An 18,167-nucleotide genomic window follows, 5' to 3' on the forward strand; every position below is an offset into this window, starting at 1 on the left:
TTCCTGACCATCCACATGAAACGCTTGGCTACAACCAGTATCATGCATAAGAGCATCATAGTTCAGTGGCCAGATTCCTGTCCTCCTAAAGCCAGCCTTGATATTTGATGGTGTCAAAGCCCTTTTAAAAGCTTTACTTGCAAGCTCTGCTAGCTCAAACCTTTTCACCTCAACCCCTGGATTCTTTGCCATCCATGCAGCGCGCTCCGACCTGAAATAGTTCTTGAAAGGGCCAAACACACTAACATCAAGGGGTTGCAGTCTATGAGTGGTATGAGCTGGCAATGTCAATAGGTCGATGCCTAAATTGTTTGCTTCCTCAATTGTTTGTACAGCCATGTGGCTCCCATGGCCATCTAATATCAAAAGGTGTCTGTTATTAGGCGAGACGCCACCTGGTACCGATGCAGCAAAGTGAAAAAGCCAACTTAGAAACAGTTCTTTAGTCATCCATGCATTGGGATGTGCAGCCATGCATGCACCTGGTTCACAGTTCTGTATATAGTTTTTCAGTTGATTTTTACCTTTGAATAGATAAAATCCTGGGATTGAAGTACCAATTGCATTAACACAACATAAAATAGTTATCCACTCCCTGCTCTTGGGAAAAATCTTTGGCACATTTCGGCTCCCTCTCTTGGCAATTACCCACATGCCACAATTCCTCCCTGCCTGTAAACCTGTTTCATCATAGTTCCATATATGGTCTGCTCCATAAGAATGTTTATCATAAGCACTAGAAAGTGTGTCATAGAATTTTTGCACAACTGCAGGGCGCAAATTTATTGCTCTGTCTCTATCAAGGCCCTCAGCAATACGCAATACAAGTTCTGGATGCCTTTTTTTAAACCCAAACCACCATGATTTACCAGGAAACCCATCTTTGAATGGGTTTGGCCTCCCTTGACAGATTTGAGCAACTGTTGATTTGAGTTGTATCAACTCTAGCCCATGTCCCAGTTGGGCCATCTCTTTACACCACTCAACCACCTCGTTCTCCTCATCCTCAGTCATAACTGTAAGAGGCCCTCTACGTTTTGTATGAGTCAGTCCATTTATCTAATAATGTATTGATGAGGGAGGAATACCATTTTTTTTGCAGATGCCCGAACTGAGTATCCATTAAACTCTATGTCGTCAATTGCAACTAACATTTGTTCTTTTGTCCATCCTCTTATAGCACTGATCTTTTTAGTTGAGCTTGCCCCTTGGACTGTTGTTGATGGTGGTTCTGTGGCTGATGGTGTGTTAACATCAGCGGCTGTCACATGGTCATCTTCAACAATGTTCCCTGGTGCATTGCTGGCATCGACATCAGCTGGCCTGTCATCATCAGACGATGTGCATCGCAGCTGCGCACCCCTTGTCACTCTCCTGCCACTTCTCCTTGTACGAGCAGAGTAACTTCCTTTTGCCATAGATGCAACAACCTGTAAAATTATTGCATGCATTTAGACATTAGAATATATGTTAAATTATGCTTTATTACTTCTGCAAAAATTACTTTTCCTCTATTACAGGAAATTATCAACATGTATGTTGCATTTAGACATTAGAATATATGTCAAATTATGCGTTTTTAATTCTGCAAAAATACTTTTCCTCTATTACAGGAAATTGTCAACATGTATGTCACTGTTTTCATAATGAGAGCAAATGTTTCACTTTCATAGGGAAGTGTCAGGATATGCGTATACATTAGGATACAGAGCTTGTTACATTAGGATATGCGTATACAGTGATTACAGTCTATCCATATGTATTACATTAGGATATGCGTGTACAGTGATTACAGTCTATCCATATGTATTGATTATGTATTACATTAGGATATGCGTATACAGTGATTACAGTCTATTCATATGTATTGATTATGTATTACATTAGGATATGCGTATACAGTGATTACAGTCTATCCATATGTATTGATTATGGAGAGAACGGTAGTCTATATACCAATAAGAAAAAAGGTATTTATATAATAGGAATGACTAAGAGTGAGAACCCCGGGATATCATGTTGTATATTGATTAACTTGTCACCTTTGTATCTTATCTAAGCTTATGACAAGCTATGCAATTAGAACACAGTAGTTACACATGACTCTTTCTAACCATGCTTGTTTACCTAATCACTTGCTTGTCTCATTGTCTCATTCTCATTACACTCGGCATAAGTAATAGCACAGATATTTTACAAGTAACATCATCTAAAGGTTGAACTATCAGTGCTAACCTAAGAAATACATGTATAGATATGATAAAGTACCTGTATCACAGGTTGGTTATCTCCCTAATAGACTGGATTCAACTTTAATATACATATAACATATGTAATTATACAGAGCTTTGTTCTAGCTCACTCATAGATAAGGGTGAACTGAAACCATGCTTTGTTCTAGCTTTGTTCTAGCTCACTCTAGCTCAACGAGGTGAAAAGATATGAAGGCCAATAAGACGGTCATCTGCTATGTTACTTATAATTGTGTTTTCTCATTATCTAAAATCTTACAGTCATCTAATCCAATAAAGAGAAATGGTCATCCGCTCGGGCTTCCATTCTAAGAAACCATTCCTCAGTTCTATGGTCCATTCACCAGTAGTAGAAATTCACTTATTTGCACTCTTTCGACTCAATATCAAAATTTTTGCTTTCTCAATAGCTTCATGCTTCTGAAAATACATGTCTTTCGATTATGTTTCAATGTGATGTCTCAATGATGATTGTCAAGATCTGAAAATATGTGAAAAATTACTAAGTTTATCAGAGTCATTAAAGTTACAATTCGTTTTTGTGCTATGTTTTAACTCATTCTGCATAGAACCCAAGCCATAATAATCACTCAATTCCTGTAAGCTAAGGTTCAAGGTTCAATTCCTGTTAGGTAAACAAGCTATGACTACAGTACTAGCACGACATACGTAACATTTGGACATACGTAACATTTGTGATATGTAAGTTGTAATCCCTATGAAGCTGATGATCGAATAATTCCTGTAAGCTAACCTTCAATTCCTGTAAGGTAAGCAACCTGTGACGTCGATTAGATGGATACGAATGTATTCAATAGGTTAACTGTATAAGCTAGAACACATACATAAACTCTGTATAAAAAAGGTTAACTGTAACTGTATAGGTTAACTGTCACCACCCTATGGACAGAACTGTAATGTAAGAAATCTGATAAATGAATGGACAGAACTGTAATGTAAGAAATCTGATAAATGAAAACAATGAAAACAGAACTGTAATGTAAGAAAAATCTGATAAATGATAACTAACTTGAATATATTGGCCACTGTTTTGTGATGTTGTCTTCAAGTTTGCTGAATAGTTTGAAAGCATAAGATGCAACTTCAACAGTGGGTGGACTTCTTTTATAGTTTTGGGGACTTGATTTTAATTGGTGGACATGGATGCACATGGATTGCAATGGCTTCATTTTGAATGTGTGGTATGGATTTAATTTGTTGTGATCTAATGGTTGAGAATTGTTTATTTGTTGATCCATGTGCTTTGATCTGTTTTAATGAGAAATAGAATGAGTTGGGTGTCATTTATTGCAGTTATTGGGTCTGGGTGTCATTTATTGAACAAAGTGGATTTAATTGTTATTGGGTTGGGTTTCATTTATTGAACAAATTGGATTTAATTGTTATTGGGTTGGGTGTCATTTATTGAACATAGGGTGCTTAGTTGTTGAACAACACAGCAGTTATGGCTGACATACATTCCTTTTGTTATGTGCAGGTAGGCATATTTACGTGGGATGCAAAGTTGCAGTTCTGATGAGTGGGGGTTGAAGTGACTGCTGTTTTGTACTTCTGGAATAGACCAGTTTGGAAGCCTTTATGGCTCTAGCTGTTTTCTACTTGGGTCAATATGTTTTGCAATATTAAGTAGTAAAATACTATTTATGGACAGTTGTGGGCCCAGTCAATGTATGGGTGATTTTTGGACATAATTTAAAACTTATTTATACATAATGTTATTTATTTCTGTTTAAATTTTGGTTTCAAAAATCTTAATCACTGGTGGTTTGGTGGGACCAGTATTATATCAACCACTGGTCCCTGCACAATATTAGGAATCTCTCCCCTATATAGAACCCCAGAAAAGAGAAGGGGATGGTACCTTCCATACCAGCCTTCGGATATAGGTGGCCCGAGAAAAGAGAAGGGAAGGGTTTATCAGGGTTTGGGCTTCCTGTCAATACCTTAGCCTTCGGATATATAGGGCCCAAGGCAGGAGAAAAGAGAAGGGGAGCAAAGTGTGGAGGTGCATATTTGCATGGTAAGCGGTAGGATTACTGCTATGTGCTTCCTTATAGGATAAGGAGATATGGTGCGTAGACAGTAAGGTGTTCTGTTTTTGTTTTCCTGTGCTTGTAACATTAAAATGAGGGTTCATAGAGAGAGAAGAGCAGGGGGAAATGATGATATAACTTTCCCCATATGATCGACAGTGATTCTAACTACTGCTTTCTGCTCTTCGGAGCTCAAGCCAGTCGATTCTGATCCCCCTGGCTCTCTTAATTTAATTCTTCGTATTTATCGTGGGTCTTTTGCTGAAACACCCTGTTTTGGTATTTTGGGCAAGTATCCATATTGATAGGTGGATTTTCCCTGGTTTTCTGTGTGTGTTTTTCTGTTTGTCTGTTTTCTGATTTTGAACTTTCTGATAGAATTCGAACAAACAGTTTCACTTTTTATTGGGCTCCGGATGATATAATGGGTTCTGATATTCAACCTTTGAAAAGGGCATGGTGGTATTCCGTGTTGTAAATTTAAGGCACCATTTTTACATTCAAATCTAGTTGCGAATTTCAACTACGATGCCTGCTCCATAGCTAGTCCAAACAGCTACGAGTTTGGTAGTGGTTGCGCTGGGGCATTGTTACGCTCATGTCAAGCCCAGAGATTTTGTTACAATGTTTACATATTTTGCAGCTGACCTTGTATATCTTATTTCGGTAAATTTCTCGATTTGAAGGAATGACATATGTGTGCTCGGGGTTAAGATTTCAAGGGTGGGTGCACAACATAAATGGGAGGCTTTGGGAGAATGTTCGAAATAGATTGTGGGAAATTTGTGGAAAACACGGCGGTTTTTAAAAAAAATTTAGTGGTTGGTTGTTGTATGGTTTTCAACTAATATATTTTTGCCTTGTTTTATATTCTGGTCATGCTAGTACCAATAAAACAAAGGCGAAATCCTAGAAGTGAAGTTGAATTCAATCTAGATGTGAAGTTGAATTCCAACACATTCAGGAACACATGATTTAAATTCTATAAAATACCAAACAGAATTCAACAACTTGGCACCTTCAAGTTACTTGCAGATGTTGAATATTTTTGTTAGCTTTCATTTGTATCAAATTCAGCTTTTACTTGTTCCAGTCCTGTTTTATTATTTATTCTCAGTTAAATTCAATCTTATTTGTTCTAGTCCTGATCAATTATCTCAACTAGAAAAACGAGTGATCTAAAAAGAATATGGCTCCAGCCCTCTACACATTCTGGAAGAACGAGAATCTTCACATGTCGCGTTCCAGTCCTGTTTTATTATTTATTCTCAACCAGAAAAATGAGAGTGATATAAAAAGAATATGTCTCTCGCCCTCCCACCTTCTGGGAGAAGCTTCATTGGGTCGTCTTTTTAGTTAGAAGCAATGGGAGTGATCTAAGAAGAACATGGCTTCAGCTTCACACATTCAGGAGAGCCTTCATAGACTCCATAAAAGAAACTTGACCTCATGCAGTTAGCTTTAAAGATTTTGTGAAATCCATATTGGCCTCATGCAGTATCTGTTGTTTTTTTCCCTCGAATAGATGTGGCTCTTTTTCCTCGAATAGATGTGGCTTTTGATATGGCTTCTGCTTCTCACATTCAGGAGAGCCTTCATAGACTTCATAAAAGAAACTTGACCTCATGCAGTTGCCTTTAAAGCTTTTGTGAAATCCATATTGACCTCATGCAGTATCTGTTGTTTTTTTTACTCGAATAGATGTGGCGTTTGATTCTCATTACAGGAGAAGCTAATTCAAGTATTTCAGTTCTAATTGAATCTATGGCCCCGGGTTTTTATTTTTATTTTTCAATATCCAAATTTCTTTATTTTTTCAATGACCAAATTTCTTATAAAATATAGAAGTAAAACTTCAATTTTTCGTAATATTACACCTTCAAAATATATTTTAATATAATAATAAATAAATATATAAGATCCAAAATATTACACATTCAAAACATATTTTAATATAACAATAAATAAATAATATAAGATCCAAGGTTTTGGATAGCCCATTGCGATGATGAGAAATCTGCCCCCAAATTATTGTCCATATCTTTGAAAACCTTGGGGGAAGCCTCGGTAGATAAACCCAAATTGCAACCATGTCCAATTGCTCTTATTTTATGTCAAAATGAAGGCTCTAGAATTTAAATTACTAGAGGGGAGTCTATGCTCTAGACACCCCGAGAAATGGAGAGGGCTTCCTCATGGGAGCAAAAATCAATTTGAATACAACGCCTTGAAAGAAGAGTTTTAAATTTGTGACCAATTAGTCTTTTTTATGCCATAAGCTGCCACCGGATTCATGTGCACACCCTCACCTAAACACAATTTTAGCTTTGCAGGGGGTTCGTTTCTTTTGTAATGTGGTTCCCTTTGACTTTGTCACCTTTGCATGTGAGTTTGATTGCTTGGGCCTCAATACCTTCTTCAGTGAAGTTTGTCCACATCCACTTGTCCATAACCTAACTACTAGGGCACATTTTGTGAGGGCAGTGGAAATCGATCAAAAATCCAATATACTCGACCTTGGTAATGCTTTGACCTTCTAATGCAATATAGGGGAAATTTATCTTGGGTAAGTTTTTTGGTCCCAACCTTGTAGATGTTTGTAACCTAACTACTAGGGCACATTTTGTGAGGGCAGTGGAAATCGATCAAAAATCCAATATACTCGACCTTGGTAATGCTTTGACCTTCTAATGCAATATAGGGGAAATTTATCTTGGGTAAGTTTTTTGGTCCCAACCTTGTAGATGTTTGTAAATCACTTGCAAATGGAGAGTTTAAGGGAATAAACCCCATTAACCTCGAAAAAGAGGCGGCAAGGTTTCCTAGTTTGCCAATTAAAAACATTGGTGGCCTCCAAAATCATGTGCTCCAAAATCATGTGTTTCTAATTATTTTAACATGGTAAGGAAAAATTAACATAAAATTAATAATAAAAACAATTATTTTTGTTATAAATTTATTTTATAAATGAAAAATATATAAAGATATTTATTTTATATATAATAATTGTATATATAATTTTTTTTAGAGTGAAAATAGATTTGATACTTCTTGAGTTTTGATATTTGTAAAATTAAGTTAAGATGAATTTAGGTTGATATTATATTACAAGTAATATTTATATTTAATTTAATAATAGTAATTTTATTAATAATATAGCCTTAGTGTTAGCTAGCTCAATTGGTTGAGTCCATTTTGTTAAAGCACTTTTACTATTGAGAGGTTATAGGTTCAATTCTTTTGACACTTTGGAGTTTAGGTTAGGTTTTGTGGTTGAGGTGTCATGAAGTGATTCCTTTCCTAGTGGATTTGGTTGTAATTGTCACCAAACCACTATATAATTAAACCTTTAATATAAATATTAGATTAATAATAATATTAAACCCCATATAATATTAAAGCTTTTTCACCCTTATATATTCATTATAATATAAATTAAACTTAATATTATATTAAATTTTTTTTTTTAACCTTTCACTTATTATAATCTAATATTATATATAAATTAATATTATTATATAATATAGAAATTAATCTGTATTGCCCATGAAGTTTTAATGAAAATCACAATACATATCTACATTATTGCAATTTAGAATAACAAATTGTAGACAAGGAATAACACACATGCAACAAGTATTTTTATCTGGGAAAGCAATTTGTTAAAACCCTAATGCCTCTTGCATTAATCAAAAGAAATATAGATGTGTTACAATTGCTTTGCTCAACTGAGTTCACCCTACAAGTGCACAACTTATCTCCCTACTCACTGATGGCCTCTGACAAAGACTTAGTAAAATTTTCCTTTGGCTTTAGCTCCTATTTCCTTGCGATGTTCTTTGAGGAATTAATTCCTATTATTTAGGAAATTCCCTCAATTGAATTGCCCATTACCTTTAGGCTGATCATCAAGATTAGTCTACAACTGATGTTACAATGCCTTGGAATCTCCACCTCAATTAGGTAACTCAAATTCTTTGCATGTATTAGCTATTTTGGGCTGATTGATTAGTTAACTGGATGATCATTGAGTATGATTGAAGTCCCATTACACAACTTGACTCTCCATTAGTTTCTCCAACAGTTGGAACTAGTTTAAATGAAAACAACTTGAGATAACTAACCTTGATTGCTACAAATTAGCAATCACAAATGCAAAATTGAACTCGAACTCCAACTTGAATTTACTGAGTAAACTGGGTGACACAAGCCATGTCACACAAGTTAACATTATCCAAGGTATTTGCTGATGTGGAAATTTGAATTTTTTCAATTAATCAAGGTAAAATCAAATTGAGATTTTCTTGCTACATTCTTCAACTTTCCCTCCCAACAAGAAAGAGATTATCAACCACCCCTATCTTGCACCTGTGGAATGCAAACTTTCCTTTTGACAAGGCCTTTGTCAAAATATCAACATCTTGTTCTTCTGTCGGAATGTACTGCAACAACATTCGCTACCTCTGCAAACAATCCTGTAAATAGTGATACCATATATCTATATGTTTGGATCGATCCCGAAAAACAAGATTTTCAGAGAGCTTGATGCGACTTTAATTATCACACTAGGTCGCAATTGGATCCATCATCTGACCAAGCAATCCAACAAATATATTTCTCATCTAGATCACCCCACATGTTGCTTCACTAACAACCATGTATTTTGCTTCTGTTGAGTTGAGTGCCACAAATATTTGCTTCTTGTTGTACCAAGAAATCGTCGTGGACCCAATATTAAAAATTCTACATGATGTACTTTTTCCGTCTAATGGACTCCCCGCCTAATGTGCATCTGTGAAGCCATATAACTTCACTCCCTCTGTTCGTCAATACCATAGTCCAAACTGGATAGTGCATCTAAGGTACTGTAGAACATGCTTAGTTGCCCTCCAAAATAATTTGACTAGCCTAACCATAGCTTAGCTCAACTATTGACTGCATAGCGCATATTTGGTTGTGTGTTCACAAGATACATTAGTGAACCCACCAACCGTCGATAACATCCACTTCCTCACATGAAGTGACATCCTCTTTCCTCCAGTTGGTAGCTAGAGGTGTTTCCATGGGTTTGCAATTGTCCATGCAGAATCTTTGAAGTATCTCATTGACATATTTTCCCTAAGACACATACAATTCCCCATCGCATTGCCATACTTCCAATTTGAGGCAGTAGTTAATGAGACCCATGTCCTTCATTTCAAACTGTTTTCCAAGGTCCTCCTTGCAAGATCTGATCAATTGCTCATTGCCAGTTAAAATCAAGTCATCAACATATAAAACAATAATCAACAATTTACTTTCTACTAAGATATGATAGAGGTTTGCATTCGCTTCACTTTTGGTGAAGCCCAAACCAATGAGATAGCTATCAATTTTGGTGTACCAAGCACGAGGTGCTTGCTTGAGACCGTACAACACTCGCTTAGAGTTTGCACACGAGACTCCCAATTAAAAGTCTCAAAGTCTTTTGGTTGCTTGATATACACCTCCTAAATAACTTCACTGAGAAATGTTGTTTTTACATCCATTTGGTGGATCTTCCACCCGATCTGTGCAGTTAAAGCAATAATTGATATGATGGATGAATACCTTGCTACAGGAGAAATGTCTCCTCCTAGTCAATCCCGTCAACTTGACAGTACATCTTGGCCACAAATTCGGCCTTGTACTTTTCTATGCTTCCGTTTGTTGCATGCTTCACCTTGAAGATCCATCTCGAACCCATAATTGATTTGTTTGTTGTTCTCGGGACCACTTTTCAAACACTGTTATTTATAATGGATTCGTATTCTTCCACCATTGCATCAACATATACAAGTTGCTCTATTGCTTCCTTGAAAGAGGATGGCTCAGTTTCTACTGGCTCAGTGATTAGAGCCATGTAGCCAGTGTCTCGATCTCATGACCTTCTTTGTATGCGTTGATTTGAAGGAGCATCCACATTCTCCCTCGCATCTTGCACAAGTCTGTCAACCTCCTTTGTCATTTTTCTGCCTTCTCTGGATGGTTTTGCTTGAGTGCTTGTCCCCACTCTCTGCTCCTCAATCTGTGGCTACTCCACAACTTCTTGAGGTTTCTCTTTTGGAGCTAAAAACTCCTCTTATGGTGGGATATGAAGCTCCCTCTCAAGAGAGCATCGTATCGCTTTCTCCTCGCAAAATTTTGTTATGAAACCAACTCACAAAAAGATAGAAAAGAGAGATAAACGCCTTATAATTTAGCCTCTTCGAGGGGGCAACCTCCTTTACATTACACAAATGAACAATTCTTGGATGATACAAATGACAAGACCTCCTTTCTATATATAGGAGTCTACGGAGTCATAATATAATCAGAGCTGACATAACAATAATAATGTAAGAGCACAATAATAACAATAGTGGGCTTCTTTGGGGCACAATAATAACAATATGTGGACTACATGGGTACAACAATATAATAAGGGAGTTGTACTAATAACAATAAGGGGTTACACTAGCAGTATAGAAACCTAACATGCCCCTTTCCTTCAAAAAGTGTTGTCCTCAATGCTTGAGTAGTTCTTGATGTTTATTTATAAAAGTCTTGTCCTCCCATGTGGAATTTTTAGCGGGTAAGTTCTTCCATTTGATGAGATACTCTGAAATTGATCGATTTTGTAGCTGTCAGGTACTTGTTTCTGTGACTGCTCCAAGTTCCAGTATGATTTTTCATTCCTTGTCAAGTTCTGGCAATATCGTTTGAACTAGAATCTTCTGCAACTTTTGAATGAGTGGCCACACTTCTTCGTCCTTTTTCCATTTATCCCTTGCTTCGTTTATCCAATTTGGTTGGATAATAGAAATAGAACAAAACAATGTTTCTACATCCTCATCCTTTCTTGAGAGTGCATCTGCAACAACAATTTGCTTCCCTTTTTTGTAGATGATTTCAAAGTCATAATCCAACATATTTGTGACCCATTTTTTCTGTTTTTCTAAAGATAATCTTTGTTCTAAAAAGTATTTCAGACTATCATGATCCATTTTTACTTTGAAGTGTCTTCCCATTAGGTAAGGTCACCATTTCTTAAGTGCATGTAGTATTGCCAACATTTCCTTTTCATAAAATATTGCTTGAGATGTAGTCGTAAAAATACTCAATTGGCTACATCAAAACTTCTTTCACTACGATGTTGATCTATCTCTTGTTTCATTCGATTCTGCACCAAAGTGGCGTTATCCTTTAAAAGTTGGAGAACTTGTTGTTGATGCTCAATTTGATCTTTCACTGCGTGAACCTTTTTCTTCTTGATATGTCTTTCTATCTTGAGAGTTTGAGGAGTGGTAATTTCTTCCAATGCATTACAAGATATGGTCGGATTCATTTCTTGATGTTTGATGTGATTTTTCACTTCTTGACCATTTTTCTTCTTGATATGTCCTTCTATTTTGATAGTTTGAGGAGTGGTAATTCCAGCGAATGCATTACAAGATATGGTCAGATTCATTTCTTTCTCGATGTGATCTTTCACTTCTTGAACATTTTTCTTCTTGATAGTCTTTCTATCTTGAGAATTTGAGTGGTAATTCTTGCTATTGCTTTACAAGATATGGTCAGATTCATTTCTTCTTTCTTTGGGGTTGGTCCTTGGTGTATATCCTCTTCTTTTGATGTTTTTTGATGCTTTTCTTCCTCCTTTTCATAATCTATGTAAAATAATTTCTTCTCGGCACACTTATGATCTTTAGTGTATTTGTTATCACAATTGTAACAAAGCCCTTTTGCTTCTTTTTCTTCCCATTGTTGTGGTGTCAACTTTGTAGGTTGTGGAAGGCTAGGAGGAACAACATTTACATCTTTATAGTTGTGAGAGGTAGACTTCTCTGTTGCCATAATTTTGCTTTCTACTTTTCTTGCCAACTTGAATGCCCTCTCCAATGAATCAGGTTCCCAAAGACGAACATCATGTTGAATGATATCTTTTAAAGTCCCTATGGAGACATCAATCCTCTGCTTCTTTGGAATATCATTTTCCCTTATATTCAATTTTTTAAAGTCTTCAATGTGCTCTGCCATTGAACACTCCTATTTGAGATTTATCAATTGGCTAAAGAAGGTGTTTTTCTTTGTATCCTCATAATGTGTTATCATTTCTTCCGTGAAAATTGACCACGTCACAAGTGGTTTACGAGAACAAAGCCTTTTATACCATAAAAATTGATCCGGTTCTAAATATGAAGATGCAATATGTACCTTTTGTAACAATTGTACCTCATGTAGATCAAAATATTGCTCCATTTGTAGTATCCAATTTACCGGATCCTTGCCATCAAACTTTTTCATATCGTTTTTTCTTGATTTTAGGAGCGTAATCTTGAAATCACTGTACCTTTGTAATTTCAGATTTCCAAGTTTTGAAATTGCGTCCTGCAGTAACCCTGTGAGTCCTCTTTCTAACCCCGCAAGTCTAATCGTAATTGGATTCCGGAAGAAATAGTTATGTCAAATCTCCCGCAACGATCTAATTATAGACTAGTTCAGTAGAGCGAATTTGTACAACGTGCCATGTGTCACTATTTCAACCTTAGGTTCTGAAACTGATACCCAACAAAATACAATCTGTCTTATTTCTGTCACTTTTTACGAACTTTGAATCAGATGCTGCAAGCGAGTGTTATGACAATTTTCCAAGGTCACCTGTTTGGGATGTAATTCGGGGGCTTGCAGAAACCCTAAATGTCTTGAACCATATCTCCAAAAATATAGTGAAGAAAAATCTGAAATTCGGCCCGAGCTTCACCACGATTTCAGCTCAAATGGGTTTTAATTTCAGATTTTGAACCTTCGTAGAAAATACTTTATAGCGACAATTCCACGATGACCTGTTTGAGATGAAATTCTTGAGCTTGCAAAAACCCTAACTTCCTTAGATCATATCTCAAAAAATATAGCGATATAAGATTTGAAATTCGGACCCAATGTTTAGACCGATTTATTCTCAAATGGTTTTTTTTTTAGGTTCTGAAACTTCGTAGCGAAACAACTATTGTGAAAATTCCACGATGACCTGTTTGGAGCAGCGAAACCCTAGAATCCAAAGCTCTGATACCAAATATTATGAAACCAGCTCACAAACAGATAGAAAAGAGAGATAAACGCGTTAGAATTTAGCCTCTTCGAGGGGGCAACCTCTTTTACATTACACAAATGAACAATTCTTGGATGATACAAATGATAAGACCTCCTTTCTATATCTAGGAGTCTACAGGGTCATAATATAATCAAAGCTGACATAACAATAATAATGTAAGGGCACAATAATAACAATAGCGGGTTTCTATGGGGCACAATAATAACAATATGGGGACTACATAGGCACAACAATATAATAAGGGGGTTGTACTAATAACAATAATAGGTTACACTAGTAGTATAGGGACTTAACAAATTTTACATCCCTTCGCACAACTGCCATTCTAAGGGATGACAAGTACACACGGTAGATGTGGGGAGTTTTTGTGTAACCCACAAATACCTTCAATTTGGCTGTCGACTCTAGCTTCTTCCTTAATTCTTTGGGGACATGGCCGTAAACAGAGACTCCAAAAATCCTTAAGTGCGACACATTTGGCTTTCTCCCCAAGAATGCCTCTTTTAGTCAGTGATCATGCCAAGAATCCGATGAGGAATGCGATTCTGCAAATAGATTGTTGTGTTGCATGTCTCGGCCCACAAATGCAGAGGTAGGCCTTGATCATGCAACATCACCCTCACTGCTCTCACAAAGTTGCGGTTCTTCCTCTCAGCCAGCCCATTCTGATGTAGTTTGTGGGGTGCTGTAAACTCTCATCGAATGCCTTCTTTTGCACAAAAAAATTTAAATTCATTTGACACATACTCACTTCCATCATCACTACAAAGAGCCTTCATATTCTTGCCGGTTTTTTTCTCAACCAGCGCCTTGGATTCTACGAACTTGAAGAATGTCTCATCCTTATTCCGCATGAAGAAGATCCAACACTTCCATGAGAAGTCATCAATAAAAATGACAAAATATTTGTGACTGGTTGTGGAGGCTAGCGAGAAAGGTCCATAAACATTAGAGTGGATCCTTTCAAGGATTGCATGTGTTTTGATGTCCCGATCATGGAATGTGGATTTTGTGTACTTCCATAAAGTACATCATTTACATACATTCTACTGCTCAAGTGCTCCTTTGGGGAGGCATGTGGTTATCAGCAACATGATCTTCAAAGCATCATGATGCAAATGGTCGAGTCTTCTATGCCAAAGTTCACCAACATCGTGATCCTACACCTTCTCTGCCTTTGTGCTCAATGCATCACAATCCTCCACATCTATCTTGTACAAGTTTTTCACACGAACCCCGATCTGCTTCACCTATACCGTGGCTATGTGTCTCAGGAATGCCTTTCCTTTGCTGAAGATCACATCATAACCACGGTCTTCCAAAACTGCAACAAAGACGAGATTTTCCTTTAGGCCTGGAATAAACATGACATCCTTGGGCATGAGGGGGGAGCCTGACTCACTCTGAAAAGTGACTGCACCAATCTTGGTCACGCTATACCTTTTGTCATCCCCTATCTTGATGTGCATCTGCAAATATTTTTCTTCTAGGCCACTGAAAAAATATCTATTGCTTGTCATGTGGAATGATGCACTTGAGTCCAAGTACCACACGCTCCCCATCACTACGCTGACCATGCATGCAATGAGAGTAAAGTCAAACTCGAGCTGTGAAGCCAAAGCTTCACCTGTTGCTCCCCCCGAGGTCTTCTTGCTTACCTTGTTGTGTGGACACTTCATGGCATAATGCCCGAATTCATGACAATGGAAGCATTTGATTTTTAACAAATCTTTCTTCTTGCCCCCTTGACTGGATTTTGGTTTGGATTGAGATTTCTTCCCTTTTCCCTTCTTTGCCTTTCCAACCAATGCAAAATTTTCTTCATCCTCACCCTTGGATGAAGTCCTACCTATGGTATTCCGCCTTATTTCTTCTTGTACCAAGTCGAACCATAAGCGCTCCCAACTCGGTAGTTTCTCCCTCCCATTCACCGAATCTTGATAGCTATGCCAACTCTTGGGAAGGCCCAGAAGGGCTAAGGTTACCAAGTCTTCTTCAAGAACATTAACACCGACCTCGCCAAGTTCATCATGACATTGTGTAAACTTGCTCAAATACTGCAGAATTGTGTCATTCTTCTACGTCTTGATACTTCAAAGTTTGTCTTTGAGTGCTAGCTTTTTGTAGTCACTACTATTCACAAAAAATTATGTCAGTGCTTTCCACATCGTGAACAAAGTTTTTTTCCATGGAGATTCGAGACAATATGATCCCATACTCCCTCCAAGATGATTCTCCTTGCCTTGGCTACATCTTTCTTCCACTGAGCATGGTTCTAAGCATCAAACGCTTGAGATTTTGCAACATCTGTCTTGATGTATTCTAGCAATCCATTGTCATCCAATACTGCGTCCATGCGGTCCTTCCATGCAACAAAATTAGTGGTGCCTTCCAATGCATACTCTAGTCTTAGTCCATTGAAGGACATCTTCTCACCTTGAAAAAATCTTGCTACACTGATTTTCAAATTCAAACCTCTGAGATACAACTTTGAATTTCCTGCTTTAATGTGAATCCAACTCTGATACCATATAGAAATTACGCTGTAGATTTGCAATTGTTCATGAAGTTTTAATCAAAAGCACAAGACACATATCTACACTACTACTCCGCGGACATTAATTCACAATTTAGAACAAAAAAATTCAGACATGCAAGAATGAATAACACACATGTAACAAGTATTTTTATCTAGGGAAAGCACTATACTAAAAACGCTAATGTCTCTTGTGTTAATAAAATGAAATAGAGATGTATTACAACTGCTTTTCTCAACTGAGCTCACCCTGCAATTGCACAACCTATCTCCCTACTCATTGAAGGCCTTTGGCTCAGATTTAATCAAATTTTCCTCTGGCTTGATAAAATGAAATAGAGATGTATTATAACTGCATTGCTCAACCGAGCTCACCCTGCAAGTGCACAACCTATCTCCCTGCTCATTGAAGGCCTTTGGCTCAGACTTAATCAAATTTTCCTTCTGCTTGAGCTCCTATTTCCTTACACTGTACCTTGAGGAATTAGCCCCTATTATTTAGGAAATTCCCGCAATTTAATTGCACAATTCCTTTAGGCCGAACATCTGATTGCATGCAACATTTGTACACTCAAGACTAGTCTACAACTGATGTTACACTACCTTGGGATCTCCACCTGAATTGGGTAACTCAAATTCTCTTGCATGCACTAGCTATTTTGGGTTGATTGATCAGTTGAATTAATGATCACTGAGTTTCACTGAAGTCCCACTGCACAAATTGACCCTCCACTAGTTCCCCCAATAGTTGGAACTAGTTCAACTGAAAACAACATGAGATAACTGACATTTGTAGCAATCACACATGCAAAACTAAACTCTAACTCTAACTCGAATTTACTGAGTAAACTCGGTGACACAAGCCATGTCACACAAGTTAAGATCATCCAAGTTGTTTACTGATGTGGAAATTCGAATTTTCTCAATTTAATCAAGACAAATCAAATTGAGATTTTCTTGCTGCATTTTTCAACAATATCAATCTAACTTAATATTATAACATGATATAAACATAATATTAATTCAAAGAAAGATGCCCAAATCTAGAGCCACGATAAATCACTACCAACACTAAAACAGGAAATGGACTACACCTTCTACAACACTTTCCACTCACCCATTGACCCACTTTCTATTGATCTAAATTTCGTTTTAGGAGCAATTAATCAAGTCTCAACGATGTTCTAAAAAATGATTTATTTGACCACCAGAAGGATCTTACACAACTAGGTGCAACCAATGTGATTGCAAATAATAACTTATTTTGACAAAGTTTATTATGTGAAGCCTTCAACATATTTTACTTCAAAAGCATGTACAAACAATGTCAAATATTACTCCTAAGAGCCCTAATCCACATAAGCCTTGATTTGCCTACTATATATAATAATAATAAATATCTCTCATGCATATAATTTAGAGGTTAAATAAGAAACTATACCATGTGAAGGAGAAAACTAGTACTTAAAACTCTATGTTGAGAAAAATATATCTTCATCCTCGCCTTGAGAAACTCCAAGAAACAAAATAATGTCTACGTTATTTACAAGATTTACAAGAAACTCCAAGAAAAAAAATATTTACGTTATTTATAAGATTTAAAATGTATAAATAAAACTTGAGAAGTGAAGTGGACATGTGAGGAAAACCATATGCAAAAAGACCCTCATTTTTTTAAAAACAAAAACGAGTAGTATTAGATAAACTTTGCGCCTGGTCGCAACAAGTATTTTGGAAATACATCGATTCAAGATCCCTCTTTATCAATAAACCCAAACTACATACCTATGACAGACATATACTAACATTCAACACTGATACAATTTTTAAACATTTACATTGTTACATTATGGCAAGAGCTGACACTGATATAGTCTATAAACATTGACACTGCTATATGAAGTCAAAAGCCTATAAGAGCCTTTACAACATAGGATTAACAAAATTTCCAATCCAAACTATAGGACACCGAGGTTGAGAAGCCATAAAACCATAAACTTGAAGAAATTTGCAGACAAAACATCATAATTAGCTAATTTGTCTCAGAAGCTGGAATTTTGAGATCAATTTCCATCTTGGTGACCTAGTCCTTAGGATGATCCTACATGTTGGGAGAGACCCTGGCGAACTGAAGGTCCAAAATAATCAAACGAAGGGCATCCATTTCATCAGTCAACCTTGCAATTTTCTATTGTAGAACGAGATGTCGATCC

At 36.8% G+C, this 18,167-nt stretch overlaps 1 long non-coding RNA gene and 1 other non-coding gene across 2 annotated transcripts; both read left to right on the forward strand.

The window, feature by feature from the left end:
- Window positions 1-4,105: 4,105 nt before the first annotated feature.
- On the forward strand, window positions 4,106-5,273 carry LOC149154959 (uncharacterized). Its single transcript, XR_016262608.1, has 2 exons — window positions 4,106-4,293; window positions 5,192-5,273. It is a non-coding gene; the product is annotated as an uncharacterized LOC149154959 (long non-coding RNA).
- LOC149154960 (small nucleolar RNA Z103) lies at window positions 4,427-4,522 on the forward strand. The gene has a single exon (XR_016263885.1). It is a non-coding gene; the product is annotated as a small nucleolar RNA Z103 (small nucleolar RNA).
- Window positions 5,274-18,167: the final 12,894 nt, after the last annotated feature.

The sequence above is a fragment of the Pinus tabuliformis genome, chromosome 9, assembly GCF_031772625.1.
Source record: "Pinus tabuliformis cultivar Carrire ecotype Pingquan chromosome 9, CPIR1, whole genome shotgun sequence".
Classification (NCBI taxonomy): domain Eukaryota; kingdom Viridiplantae; phylum Streptophyta; class Pinopsida; order Pinales; family Pinaceae; genus Pinus; species Pinus tabuliformis.